Below are 13,659 nucleotides of genomic sequence, written 5' to 3' on the forward strand. Positions count from 1 at the left end.
CTTGGCAATCATGATTGCAAGCTTGATTACATTTCCAAGTGCCATCTAGAACTCAGCATATGCGTCAATTACTAGAAAGTGTAATCGAGCTTGAAATCATGATCGTGCTTAGAGACTACAATGGTGAGATGTACAGTGAAAAAGAGTTATATTTTGGTCTGTTCTCACCCAAAACCGATTGGATTGCTTCAGAAGACATGGATGTGACCACTGGAGTCGTATGATTACTTTCATGCTGCCTTCATGAGCTTTTAAGTTTTAATCACCATTCACTTGCATTGTATGGACCTACAGAGCTGAGATATTCTGAAAAAGATAAGTAGAAAAAGTTTTCGGAGCTTAAAAGTTGTGGTCACAATTAACTTGTATTGTATGGACCTACGGAGCTGAAATATTCTTCTAAAAATCTTTGTTTGTGATCTGCTGAATAAAGAAAGTCATACACATCTGGGATGACATGAGGGTGATTAAATAGAGAGGATATTGGTTATTGTTCAGCCTTTAAGAAAGTGAGTAAACAAAGACTTTGACCTTAGTATATATAAGTTCTGTAACTGTGTCAGTTTGAATCTGCATGCCTGAGCATTCTGAAAGGTAAGTTATGTGCTAAATCATTCTTGTGTCTGTGTCTGAATCTGTGGCTGGAATCATGCATAAAAAAAATAAAAAAAATGAAAAAAATAAAATAAAAACTTCATATTTAGAGGTTCTATTTTTGAAAGAATAATAATCAAATAATATTCAGTTTCATTTAAAGAAAACCTTGAATCAGAGTAAAATATCACCTGTGTTTGGAAACCTAATTTGTAAAGTGTATAAATGCACCATTTTAAATGATCATACAGGGTTTGTGGCTACTGGTAGCCTATATGGTAACAGTAAAATATTCAATGTAATTAATTTTTTTAGGTTGATTCATATCAAATTTCAGTTTTGAGTATGTCTGCAGCTAGAATTAAACAACAATAAATGTATTTTTATTGTCAAATATGACTTACTACCATTACCAAGAGCAGTTGAAATAATGCAGTTAGTTTGCAACAGTCACCCAAGTTTTCAATCGTCATTGTTACCTGTAATATACACTTATCAAAAGAAGCAACAGCTATGTTATGAAAAAATGGTCATCATAAAAGTTATTTGGGTCTGGAATTCAAAAGCTTGTCTCCTCTTAAAATGTTTGCATCACTTCTTTATCAGCAAACCATGACAGTGGTAAAAATGACTCTTTCTATGGGTCAGCAGATGCCAGTGTTGAGCTTGAGAACATGGAAAAGTGCCCCAGGACAGGTGTGTGCATCACTTGCCAACCCATCATATGTCAAACAAACCAGATTGAGCCAGTTTTTGCACTTGGACCCACCTGTGTATTCAGACATGTGAGATATATTAAATCAGATTAGTTGGCATTTGATCAAATGGTCTGCTTTTACAGCAAACAAAATAAAATAGAAATAAAAAGGTGAAAATAGCCACCAGTTACACTTACTGAATCTAATTACTTATTTACAAATTGCTTATTTATTATTCCTGCTAGCATAACCTGAGGCCTGTACCATGAATGTTGCTGAACGAACTCAGTGTTTCAGGATTGGTTAAGGTTGAAATTCAAACCGATCCAATCAGGCTTAATTGGTACCATGATGCAGCTCATCAACTTTCTCTGCCAACTCAGGCTTCGATTCTAGATTACGTGCTCGTGCACATAAATGAGTGCAGTGTTGCCAACTACTTTCAATGAACAGTAGCTAAAGCCTGCTTAAAAAAAAAAAAAAAAAAAAAAGTCGCTAGATGACGTCATGCGTTAATTAGCATATTCATGATGTCATCACGTCGTATTTGCATTCTGCGTTGTGTCAGCCCTTTACATCGGTTTGCTTCTCTCCTACTTTCTGTGCTCACATACTGTATTTTAATACAGCCGAATTCCCAATAAAGCTGTTCTCATGTACATATTTGTTCTGTTTCTGTTGTCAGACAACAGAACGAGTATGAAATAGTGACTGAAACGCCGCCCATTAAGACTACATGTTAACCAGCAGTCACTTCCAAGCAATTTCCAAGCTGCTGCTCTGCACTGCGATAATCCTGATTTTATAACACAAGTTAAAGACAATGGCTGTGCTGTGATTTCTGCTATATTTACATGTAAAATGATCACTCAGAGAGAGTTAGAAGCGACAGAATGTCTTATTTTTTTCTCTCACAGTGCACAGCCTCCGTCTGTGTAACAGTGACAGATAAGAAAGAAAAATAATGGTCAAATTAAATTGTTTAAATTAAAACAAAGGAGGAGCAAACCATACAGATTATTGATTGGTCCTTGGCAACTCTGTTTGCACATGAGCAGCTCATTCACGTTTGTGTCCGCTGTCGTGCGGTGAACTGAATGTGCCGCTCCTCTGTCTGCCACTCACTGAACAGAGTAGACGCAGAGAGAGGTGTGAAAGCAAGACCTCACGCTCACACGGCAGTACTGGCGACTCTTCTACGGAAAGTAACTAAGATTTGTCGCTAGGTGCTTTTTAGAAAAAAGTCGCTAAAGGGGTCTGAAAAGTCTCTAAATCTAGCGACAAAGTCTCTAAATTGGCAACACTGAGACGTTTGCAGCGCACAACCAATCGTGTGAGAGAACGCGATTCACTTCTCGCGAGAGACTCAGCGGGATTTACCTCTCTGCTGAAAGCTGATGATTATGAAAATAAGAATTTAAATTCATTTAAACACTGCACAAGACATTGTTTTAAAAAAATATAAAACATTTAAAAGAAATAATATGCATTTACACTGTTCCGCATGAAATCATGAAGACTTAAAACATGATTTACACAGTACAAGGCATAACTGTAGAATTATGAAGCAATTAAAGATATTTACACAACAAGAGGAAACAGCTGCTGCTACGAGAGCTCAAGAGGACTGCTGCAAACAAATTATTAATGTGATAAAAAATAAAAAACAGCTGGCATATCAATGCGTAAGTGACTTCATGTAGGCCCACAACAAGAACACACAGGCTTATTAACTTTATAAGTTTGAATTTATTTAAAATATAAAAGCTTTTATATTTCTTTGAATTAAAAACTTTATATATCATTCAAAACTATTACAAATAAATATAGGCTACAATTGATTACAAAACGAATAGAGAGTATAAAGATGAATATTCTCCCTAAGTTTTTAGACAATGGAATAAACTACTTTGTAAATATATATGGGATAATAGGAAACCATAAAAAGTCTTACAATTCTTAAGTTGTCAAAAAGGCTCGGAGGACTACAATTCCCAAATTTAATAAATTATTATAAAGCTGCCCAAATTCAGCCTATATTGATTTGGATGAACGAAGAATCTAAAGTGAAATGGAGGAAGAAGGAAATTTATCAAATGGGGAAACCTATTAGTATATCCCTGTTCCTACCCAAACAAAGCACAAATTTAAATCAATAGATAATATTTGTATTAATAGTACTTTTAGAAGTTGGTTAGAAAAGAAGAAAAATAGCAAAATTAAGAAAGATATAGTTAATTTACAAGAAATTTCTAGAGATCCTGATTTCATGCCAAATAGATTAGATAATACATTAAAGTTCTGGGCAGATAGAGGTCTGAAAATATATCAGCAACTGTTCACTGATAAAGGAATGGACACCTTTTCAAACCTAGCAAAAAAGTATGAGATTCCAAATTCACATGTATTTAATTATTTACAGGTAAGAAGATATTTATTAACAGAAGTTAATGTAAAAGAAATAAAAAAGGAAATGCAGCCATTAAAAAAATTATATAATTAATACAACTAATACAATAAAAATGTTAGGAATTTTAAAGAGTGCACTTGAAAGAGATATTCAGGACACTCTGAATAAAATTATATGTAGGTGGGAGGATGAATTAAAAATTAAAATTAATCAGCAAGACTGGGAAGAAATATAATACATTCGTAAATACAATAGCATGGTAAAAGGGGATTGTTGGAGAAATTGTGGAGGAAAAAAAGGCTCATTACAGTCAAATTCTATGTGAGTGCTCTGAATTGACAACTTATTGGAAAATGATTAGACAGATTAATTTATTGTTTAACTGCACAATAGAAATACATCCAGAAAACATTATTTTGGGTAAAATGCCATTGTCTTTTTAGGGTATTCAGAATAGCAGCTTTGAAACAGATTACATAAATTGTCTTAAACTAGAACCCCCACAATTTCAAAGATGGAGAGAAACGATTTTGGAAATATACCAAGTAACATTTATAATTAATAATAAAAGTCTGGAATGTGAACACAAATGGTATTTTCTTAAAAATATTATAAATTAATTTAGATAGATTGTTTCCTTCAGATTCTTGATTTCTGAACAAAATTAGTTAAAATACAAAGTATGATGTCCTATCTCATGTAATATTTTATTTTTTAAAAGGAGGTGATGCCTTAATTTCCACTTTATTTGAAATAAAACAAATATGTAAATGAATGAATTACACATGTCATTTATCAAATATGTTGTGAATGGTTATTTGATATGGTTATTCAAAATAACATTGTGTATTTTTTTTTTCTTTTTTATTTCTCTTTCTTGATGTACAATTCGTATATTGTCTTTAGTAAAAAAAAAAAAATGCAAAAATAAAAAGCATAAAAAGGCTTCTACTGTTTAATTAAAGAGCGAGCACTTGGAATACGGTATGCAAAAAATTGGTATGTAATAATAAGATGTATTTGTTCTTTTTATAAAAGACGTATTTTGTGTACTGCTTATTTTGCTTATATTATTATAACTTCAAGTAAAATACTGTATGTTCATCTCGAGTCCATGAAAGACAGAAGAGGTTTGGGTAGCATTCACCCCTTTCCATAGCAATCTTGAGATTTTAATATTTTAAAAATGATTGTTTTTTTGCAGGTATCATAATAATCCATTTTACTGGCTGTTTTATAGATTACCTAATATAGTATGTTTATATTTTCAAAGATATATTTTTGCTATGGCTAAAGAGGGTAAATGAAAAGCAATTCAATTTTAAATAAAATATAATCTACACTTATATTCTCAAATAAATAATTTATCATGAAGGGTCAATTTTGTGGATTTCTAAGGTTTTATTTGTAAAGTGTGCTTTAAGAGACACGGAGGAGTGACTTGATTGCATCAGAGACGTCATTTCACTCACAGCTGATTGGCTCACTAAAGGTGGTGCAGTCGGCCTCCTCGAGCCCCTCCAACATCTCCCCGCTTGACAGATACATGGGGCACAAAATTTCGTTTTGCATACCCACTCGGAAATGTGTAGTTGCGCCCCTGAGATTTAGATTGTGGTTACAGACACATTGACTGCACAAGCCTACAGCAATGAGCATGAGGTCGACGAGGTCCTGAATGAACGAGTTGGGCCAGGAAAGGTACCTGTGGACAAAAATATACATTAAGAAATGCATCAAAGATATTTCACCATCACAATCAACAACACATTTCACCATCAGATATCAAATGTGTATTTATGCCTACAATAGCTCTTGAGATGAGAAGACATTTTTGTGACCTCCAAGTTGTGGAACACCAAGCACCATCCAGATGATGTGGAGGAGGCGTGTACAAAGTCTTTGTCAGATCTGGGACTGTAATCTGGAACTGTATCTCATGCACTGGCCAATGGACTTTAAATAAGTGATTGTGTTTCAATCTCCAGCTCTGGGATATTGAAGTTGAGCATATTTTTTTATTTTATTTCACCATCATGGTATTTCTCTATTTGAATGGAAAAGTTAGAATAAAGCAAGCTGCTGTTCTATGAGTTTGTGTAATGAGCCGGGGCGAAATGTGTGCCTAATTTTAGGCAAATGTACTTTAATCATAAATGGCTTGAAACTCATGAGGTTTCAGGTGTGCTCTGGGATAATGTACTGTTTACAATTGCAAAATAAACCCTGACAGGGTGATAGTCACCCTGCATATTAGCCTAAACGACTACCTACCAAATTAACACATGTATTAACAGAAAATATTGACTGGAGTAGAAACTATTTTATTATGTTGTGAATTAGCTTTAAGCTAAAAAAAAATTGTTCATTACAATGTAGAAAATACACAACTGGACTAACAACAAGAACAGCACAGCAATATTAAAGTATTCATGTTTAAATGATCACAATTGTGCAGTCCAAGTTACTTCATGAAAGTGAAAGTTGTCTTGGCCCTTTACCACAACCAAATATACAGTTTAGCAGTCATTACACAAAAATATTTGACCGCAATGCCACAACTGACCATTCAGAATCAAGTATTCCAGAAAGCCGTGTAATAAAAACAGAACTAGTGTCTTTTCAATGTCTAGGAGATGAGAGGAGTTGATGCCCAGACAACCTGATGGCACTATTCAGTATGCTGACACACAACAAAGACACATGGGCTGCCATGGAAGAGCTGGTTGACCAGGGGCTGGTAAAAGCCATTGGCCTGTCAAACTTCAATGCCAGGCAGATTGATGAAATTCTTGGCACTGCCAAACACAAGCCAGTGGTCAACCAGGTATGTAACAGTGGTAACTGCAGAGAGTGTAAAACTAAGTTGTGCTTTTGCTCATTTTGGCATTGGCAATTGCTAAAAGCATTTGAGAGACATACAGGTGCATCTCAATAAATTAGAATGTCGTGGAAAAGTTCATTTATTTCAGTAATTCAACTCAAATTGTGAAACTCGTGTATTAAATAAATTCAATGCACACAGACTGAAGTAGTTTAAGTCTTTGGTTCTTTTAATTGTGATGATTTTGGCTCACATTTAACAAAAACCCACCAATTCACTATTATTTTTTCTACTATATCAAAATGTCAAATGTTAATATAAGTGTACTATCTCTCTCCATATGGAATGTAAATGGGTTGGGGCACCCCATAAAAAGAAGGAAGGTTATTTTTTTTTCTTAAACGTAAGAAATATGATATAGTGTTTCTTCAAGAAACACATCTCTCCCTGCAGGAAGCTGAAAAATTTGAGAAGATATGGGGTGGACATGTTCTTTTAGTGCTGGCTCAAGTAAGAGCAAGGGAGTCATTATATTGATTAATAAACATCTACAATTCAAATGTCTCAAACAGACTAAAGATAAATTAGGAAGAGTCATTATTGTGTTAGTTGAAATTCAAGGGCAAAGGTTGATTATGGCTAATATTTACGCACCTAACGCTGATGATTAGGGCTTTTTTTATAGATCTTGAAGGGATGTTGCAAGCCACTGGCACCCCTCATGATATAATATTGGGAGGAGACTTTAATCTTTTGATGGACTCAGTCCTTGATCATGGTGAAGCAAAAGTGTGTAAGCCCCCTAGAGCAACACTGACGCTTCACAGGATATGTACAAATCTTGGTCTTACAGATATTTGGAGACTTTTGAACCCATCTGGTAGGGACTATACATTTTTTTCATCAGTCCATAAGATTTATTCTAGAATAGATTTTTTTTTGATATCCAAATCCCTCATTTCATCTGTTGTTGATTGCTCAGTTGGAAACATTTTAGTTTCAGATCATGCCCTGGTGAGTTTAGAGGTGTTGCCACATATAGAGAAAAAGAAATCATACAGTTGGCACCTTAATGTGTCCCTTTTGCAAAATCCTGATTTCAAACAAATGTTAAAGACTGAAATCAATGTTTATATGGAGACCAACTGGTCCTCAGTATCCTCTGTGGGCGTGGCTTGGGAGGCACTTAAAGTGGTTCTTAGGGGCTGGATCATACAGTATGCCTCATTCATCAAAAAATCCAAAGCACAAGAACTTGTGGAATTGGAAGAGAATATTAAAAGTGCAGAGGCAGAGCTGAAGCGCCGTATATCAGCTGATGGCCTCAGAGAATTGACCCAATTGAAATATAGATATAATACTATTTTGTCACGGAAAGTGGAGTTTTGGTTATTCAGGGCAAGACAGTTATACTTTGAGTCGGGTGACAAAGCAGGGAAGCTTTTGGCTAGTTATATAAAGCAGAGAGAGTCTCTTTCTATCAGTCCATCAGTGAAATCTGCTGGTTGTGAAATTTTTACTTCAGCCATTGATATTAATAATGCCTTTAAAGAGTTTTATATTGATCTTTATAGTTCCATGTCTTCGTCTACTGATGAAGATATTAGGAACTTTGTGGAACCATTAGATCTTCCTAAACTGACGATTGAGCAAAAAAACTCTCTTGATTCTGAGATAACCTTGGAGGAGCTTGATGAGGTAATTAAGTCCTTACAGGCAAGGCTCCGGGGCCAGATGGTTTTGCCGCTGAATTTTTTAGATCTTATGCTACAGAACTGGCTCCACTTTTGTTGGAAGTTTACACTGAATCATTAAAGAATGGAAAGCTTCCGCCAACCATGACACAAGCCCGGATCAGTCTGATTCTTACAAAAGACAAAGATCCAAGTGAGTGTAAAAGTTACCGTCCAATCTCCCTGATCCAACTAGATGTAAAAATATTGTCCAAAATTCTGGCTAATCGATTAAGTAAAGTTATGACATCACTTATACATATAGATCAGGTGGGGTTTATTCGGGGCCGCAGCTCTTCTGATAACATCAGGCGTCTCATCAATATTATGTGGTCAGTGGCGAATGATCAGTCTCCGGTCGCTGCCATCTCACTTGATGCCGAAAAGGCGTTTGATATGGTAGAATGGGATTATCTTTTTAAGATTTTGGAAATGTATGGGTTCGGAAATACTTTTATTGGATGGATTAAGTTACTTTATAGACACCCTGTAGCAGCGGTACAAACAAATGGATTCATTTCAGATGATTTTACTTTGAATAGGGGCACTTGGCAAGGTTGCCCTCTTTCCCTTTTATTGTTCTGTTTATTGGAATGTTTGGGAGTCTAATATGTATATTTCCTACTGACAGACTAAAGCTAAAGATATAAATAACCATCTTAAGACAAATGTTTTTGTGAAACATCTTATGTGCCTAAGACTTTTGCTCAGTACTATATATTTGTCTTATTGTGTATTCTATCTATACTTTATTTTCTATTCAATTTCTATTCTATTTTTTTTTTTTTTTTTTTTTTTTTTGGAAGCTCCTGTCACCAAGACAAATTCCTTAACTTGGCAATAAAGCTAATTCTGTTTCTGATTCTGATGGACGCAACAGCCCCAACAAAAAGGCCTAATGGAAAAGGCTACGACCAGGGAGAAAGTTTAAAAAATATGCACGTTTCCTTCTAATAAACACTATCTTTCCCAAAAGAACGAGTCAATGGAGCAAGCAGGCTTTAGAAATGGCTTTACATGAATGTAGTTTATTTCTCTTTATATTAAAGTTGTTTTTTTAAAGTGCTGCAGATTTTCCTCACAGTCCTCATTTGAGTCTCTCCATCTTCCGTCATGTATATGTTTTTACTGGTGTTTTGGAATCACAATGATTGGAAACAATATAATGCACTCGAATGCTATATTTTTGACTAAATATTTGACATTCTCCTGCTTTTGATGGAAACATGACCTTGATCTTACTTGATCTTTCCCCACAGACTCTTCGGTCATGTAGCGTCAGTGTTATCTCACACAACTCATCAATAGCTGAACCTGATGCGAGTGTGCGGCTGGATGCATCTCCAACTCATGCTGAAGGTGTCTGTGTTTCATGTCAAGTTCTTAAATTTGCAACACGTTTGGGTGCGTGCGAGCAGGGCCGGTCAACGCATTATGCCGAGTTTACACTACACGATTTTAGGCCCGATTTTCACTCGCTGACAGTTTTGTGGAGATCGCCTACAAAAGCCCAAAATCATAGGCAACATGTATGAAACACAATGTATGAATTATCAAAGACGCGATAAGCGCCGACGCGTCAGCGAGATATCTAGCATGTTAAATATCTGGACCTGTCTGCCATTCAAAATCACGCCATGTGGAATGTGTTTTGACTGAATACAACTGCAGCGTTGACCTACAGCCAATGAGAGAGCAAGAATCGGGGCATGGGAAGTTTCTGTGGGAGGAGTCCTGATGTACCTGCAACAGAACATCAAATAGCATGGCTGCGGTATCAAGAAAGTCTCACTGGACCGAAGAAATGGAGGACAAATTAGTGGAACATTGGCAGGAGCACTAGTGCCTATTTGATGTTTCCTCTGAGCTGTACCACAACCGGGTGGAGAAAGAGAAGAGATGGAGAGAAATTGCCAATTCTCTTGGACAGTCAGGTAAGCAAACAGGTAGATTTTTCAGTAGGATGTACTTTTTCATACTGTAACCAATAAAAGATATGATGCCTTTAGGCGATTAGAAACATACACATCATATTCAGAAATGCATTTGTTTTCGTATCTCATATCACTTCTCGCGTGTGGCAGAGTCGTCGGGGATTCATCAATAGTGAAATGTTTTGTAATGTGTTCACCCCTGTCGCCGATTCCTCGTGTAATTTGAAAACCAGACAGTTGTGTAATATGAACGGTACCACAATCTGACGTCTTTGAAAGTCGTGTAGTGTGTAGGAGGCGTTACAGTTTCTGTTATACCTGTGTTTAGCAACAACAACAAAAAAAAAAAAAAAACCCAGTGAGTGTAGTATGGATTGTGTGCATTGTGAACACGGCCATAGACTCACGGGCGCGGGGCTCGTGAATCGAAGTGATGTTAATTAATCAGACTTTTGAGTCGATTCTTCTCAATGAATTTGTCTAACGTACAGGCTGAATCGTTTGAAGCTCTTTTTCACGCAGTAAAACAGTAACGGGATGCTTTAAAAGATAGAGAACAAAAACAACTCTGAATGAAGTGAATATTTACTTAGTTCATTGAAACAAAACCTGCAGCTGCGTTCAGTCGTTTGCCAGTGATGAAGATCAAGTTTGAGTGCAGTCTGTGAACGATTGTCTACTGCAGATAAAGATACTTTATGAATAAAAGTGTATCAAAACGCTAACATTACACGAAAGCGTTTAACAGTACCAAAACCAAACCAATATCATGTTTTTTGGACATGTTCTTTTGAGTAGCCTTCCATATACAGGTGCATCTCAATAAATTAGAATGTCGTGGAAAAGTTCATTTATTTCAGTAATTCAACTCAAATTGTGAAACTCGTGTATTAAATAAATTCAATGCACACAGACTGAAGTAGTTTAAGTCTTTGGTTCTTTTAATTGTGATGATTTTGGCTCACATTTAACAAAAACCCACCAATTCACTATCTCAACAAATTAGAATACATCATAAGACCAATAAAAAAAAAAACATTTTTAGTGAATTGTTGGCCTTCTGGAAAGTATGTTCATTTACTGTATATGTACTCAATACTTGGTAGGGTCTCCTTTTGCTTTAATTACTGCCTCAATTTGGCGTGGCATGGAGATGATCAGTTTGTGGCACTGCTGAGGTGGTATGGAAGCCCAGGTTTCTTTGACAGTGGCCTTCAGCTCATCTGCATTTTTTGGTCTCTTGTTTCTCATTTTCCTCTTGACAATACCCCATAGATTCTCTATGGGGTTCAGGTCTGGTGAGTTTGCTGGCCAGTCAAGCCCACCAACACCATGGTCATTTAACCAACTTTTGGTGCTTTTGGCAGTGTGGGCAGGTGCCAAATCCTGCTGGAAAATGAAATGAGCGTCTTTAAAAAGCTGGTCAGCAGAAGGAAGCATGAAGTGCTCCAAAATTTCTTGGTAAATGGGTGCAGTGACTTTGGTTTCAAAAAACACAATGGACCAACACCAGCAGATGACATTGCACCCCAAATCATCACATACTGTGGAAACTTAACACTGGACTTCAAGCAACTTGGGCTATGAGCTTCTTCACCCTTCCTCCAGACTCTAGGACCTTGGTTTCCAAATGAAATACAAAACTTGCTCTCATCTGAAAAGAGGACTTTGGACCACTGGGCAGCAGTCCAGTTCTTCTTCTCCTTTGCCCAGGTAAGACGCCTCTGATGTTGTCTGTGGTTCAGGAGTGGCTTAACAAGAGGAATACGACAACTGTAGCCAAATTCCTTGACACGTCTGTGTGTGGTGGCTCTTGATGCCTTGACCCCAGCCTCAGTCCATTCCTTGTGAAGTTCACCCAAATTCTTGAATCGATTTTGCTTGACAATCCTCATTAAGCTGTGGTTCTCTCGGTTGGTTGTGCATCTTTTTCTTCCACACTTTTTCCTTCCACTCAACTTTCTGTTAACATGCTTGGATACAGCACTCTGTGAACAGCCAGCTTCTTTGGCAATGAATGTTTGTGGCTTACCCTCTTTGTGAAGGGTGTCAGTGATTGTCTTCTGGACAACTGTCAGATCAGCAGTCTTCCCCATGATTGTGTAGCCTAGTGAACCAAACTGAGAGACCATTTTGAAGGCTCAGGAAACCTTTGCAGGTGTTTTGAGTTGATTAGCTGATTGGCATGTCACCATATTCTAATTTGTTGAGATAGTGAATTGGTGGGTTTTTGTTAAATGTGAGCCAAAATCATCACAATTAAAAGAACCAAAGACTTAAACTACTTCAGTCTGTGTGCATTGAATTTATTTAATACACGAGTTTCACAATTTGAGTTGAATTACTGAAATAAATGAACTTTTCCACGACATTCTAATTTATTGAGATGCACCTGTAAATACATGATATAATAAAATTATAGGGTTCAAAACAGTGTTACTATGAATGCAAACTTTAACACAGTGAAAAAGACACTCTATTAGCATAACATAAATATATATAAAAATAAATAATAATGTCCAACATTCTTTTGAATGTCCATGTACTAAAATAAAATATTTGATGCCATGAGTGTACCTTCATTTACTATTACTATTATTTTGAATGGCCATGGAAAATGAAGCAATGTGATAACAATTTTACCTGGTCGCAAAAAGTAGTCCGTTAATTTACCTGATGAACTTTCACCTTTTGCTGACCCTTTATGCTTCTTCTAATGTGTGCTTCTAAATCACTTGCAACTGACACATAAGTGCCAGCTTTACATGTCATACATTCTGCTTCCCACGGATCTCGACATTGATGAAAGCATGGGAATTTTGTGTGCAAATCTTCTGTAAATTTGCACTTTCGTTTGGGCATTGTTTCCACTCAGCTGTTATTTGCTGCTACTGTCAAGCTGCTGTTTGATGCCGAACATAACAGTTCAACAACATTCACGGAGAGATTGACTGGCAGGAATTTGGCCAATAGTTGCTGCAAGCCTCTTATAATCGACCAATTGGTGTGCGAGAAGGCGGGACTTACAAAGAGGGGTTAAAGCGCAAATATGCACGCACATACAATGAAGTATTAGACCAGATGCACATCATAGTGCAACTAAAGCCGAATCCATGCTTTTTTAAGGTCCGAAAAAGAGGACATGTCCGGGAAAAAGAGGACGTATGGTCACCCTAGCAGAACTGCCCTGCATTGTGCGGTTTCCCGCAAATTAAACAGAAAATCATGTCCATGACGACATGACCCTAATTATCATTCCAGTTTTTTCGGATGTAGCATTTGCAGTCAAATCATGAGACGGAACTTCTCAGCGAGTGCTAATTACTACTGTGTTTCCCCAAATCAGTCGGCAGATAGAGAAAAAAGATTCAGAAAGAAATCTCAGTATTGTTTATTATTTCTTTGGATAGGGATAATTTTAAATAAAACTAAACTAAATAGAAAGTACAAATTGAAAATGAAGTAG

At 36.5% G+C, this 13,659-nt stretch overlaps 1 pseudogene; it reads left to right on the forward strand.

The window, feature by feature from the left end:
* Nucleotides 1–1,221: 1,221 nt before the first annotated feature.
* Nucleotides 1,222–13,659, forward strand: part of LOC127439731 (aldo-keto reductase family 1 member A1-A-like) — a 15,170-nt pseudogene continuing 2,732 nt past the window's right edge.

This window comes from Myxocyprinus asiaticus, chromosome 4 (genome assembly GCF_019703515.2).
Source record: "Myxocyprinus asiaticus isolate MX2 ecotype Aquarium Trade chromosome 4, UBuf_Myxa_2, whole genome shotgun sequence".
NCBI classification, from domain to species: Eukaryota; Metazoa; Chordata; class Actinopteri; order Cypriniformes; family Catostomidae; genus Myxocyprinus; species Myxocyprinus asiaticus.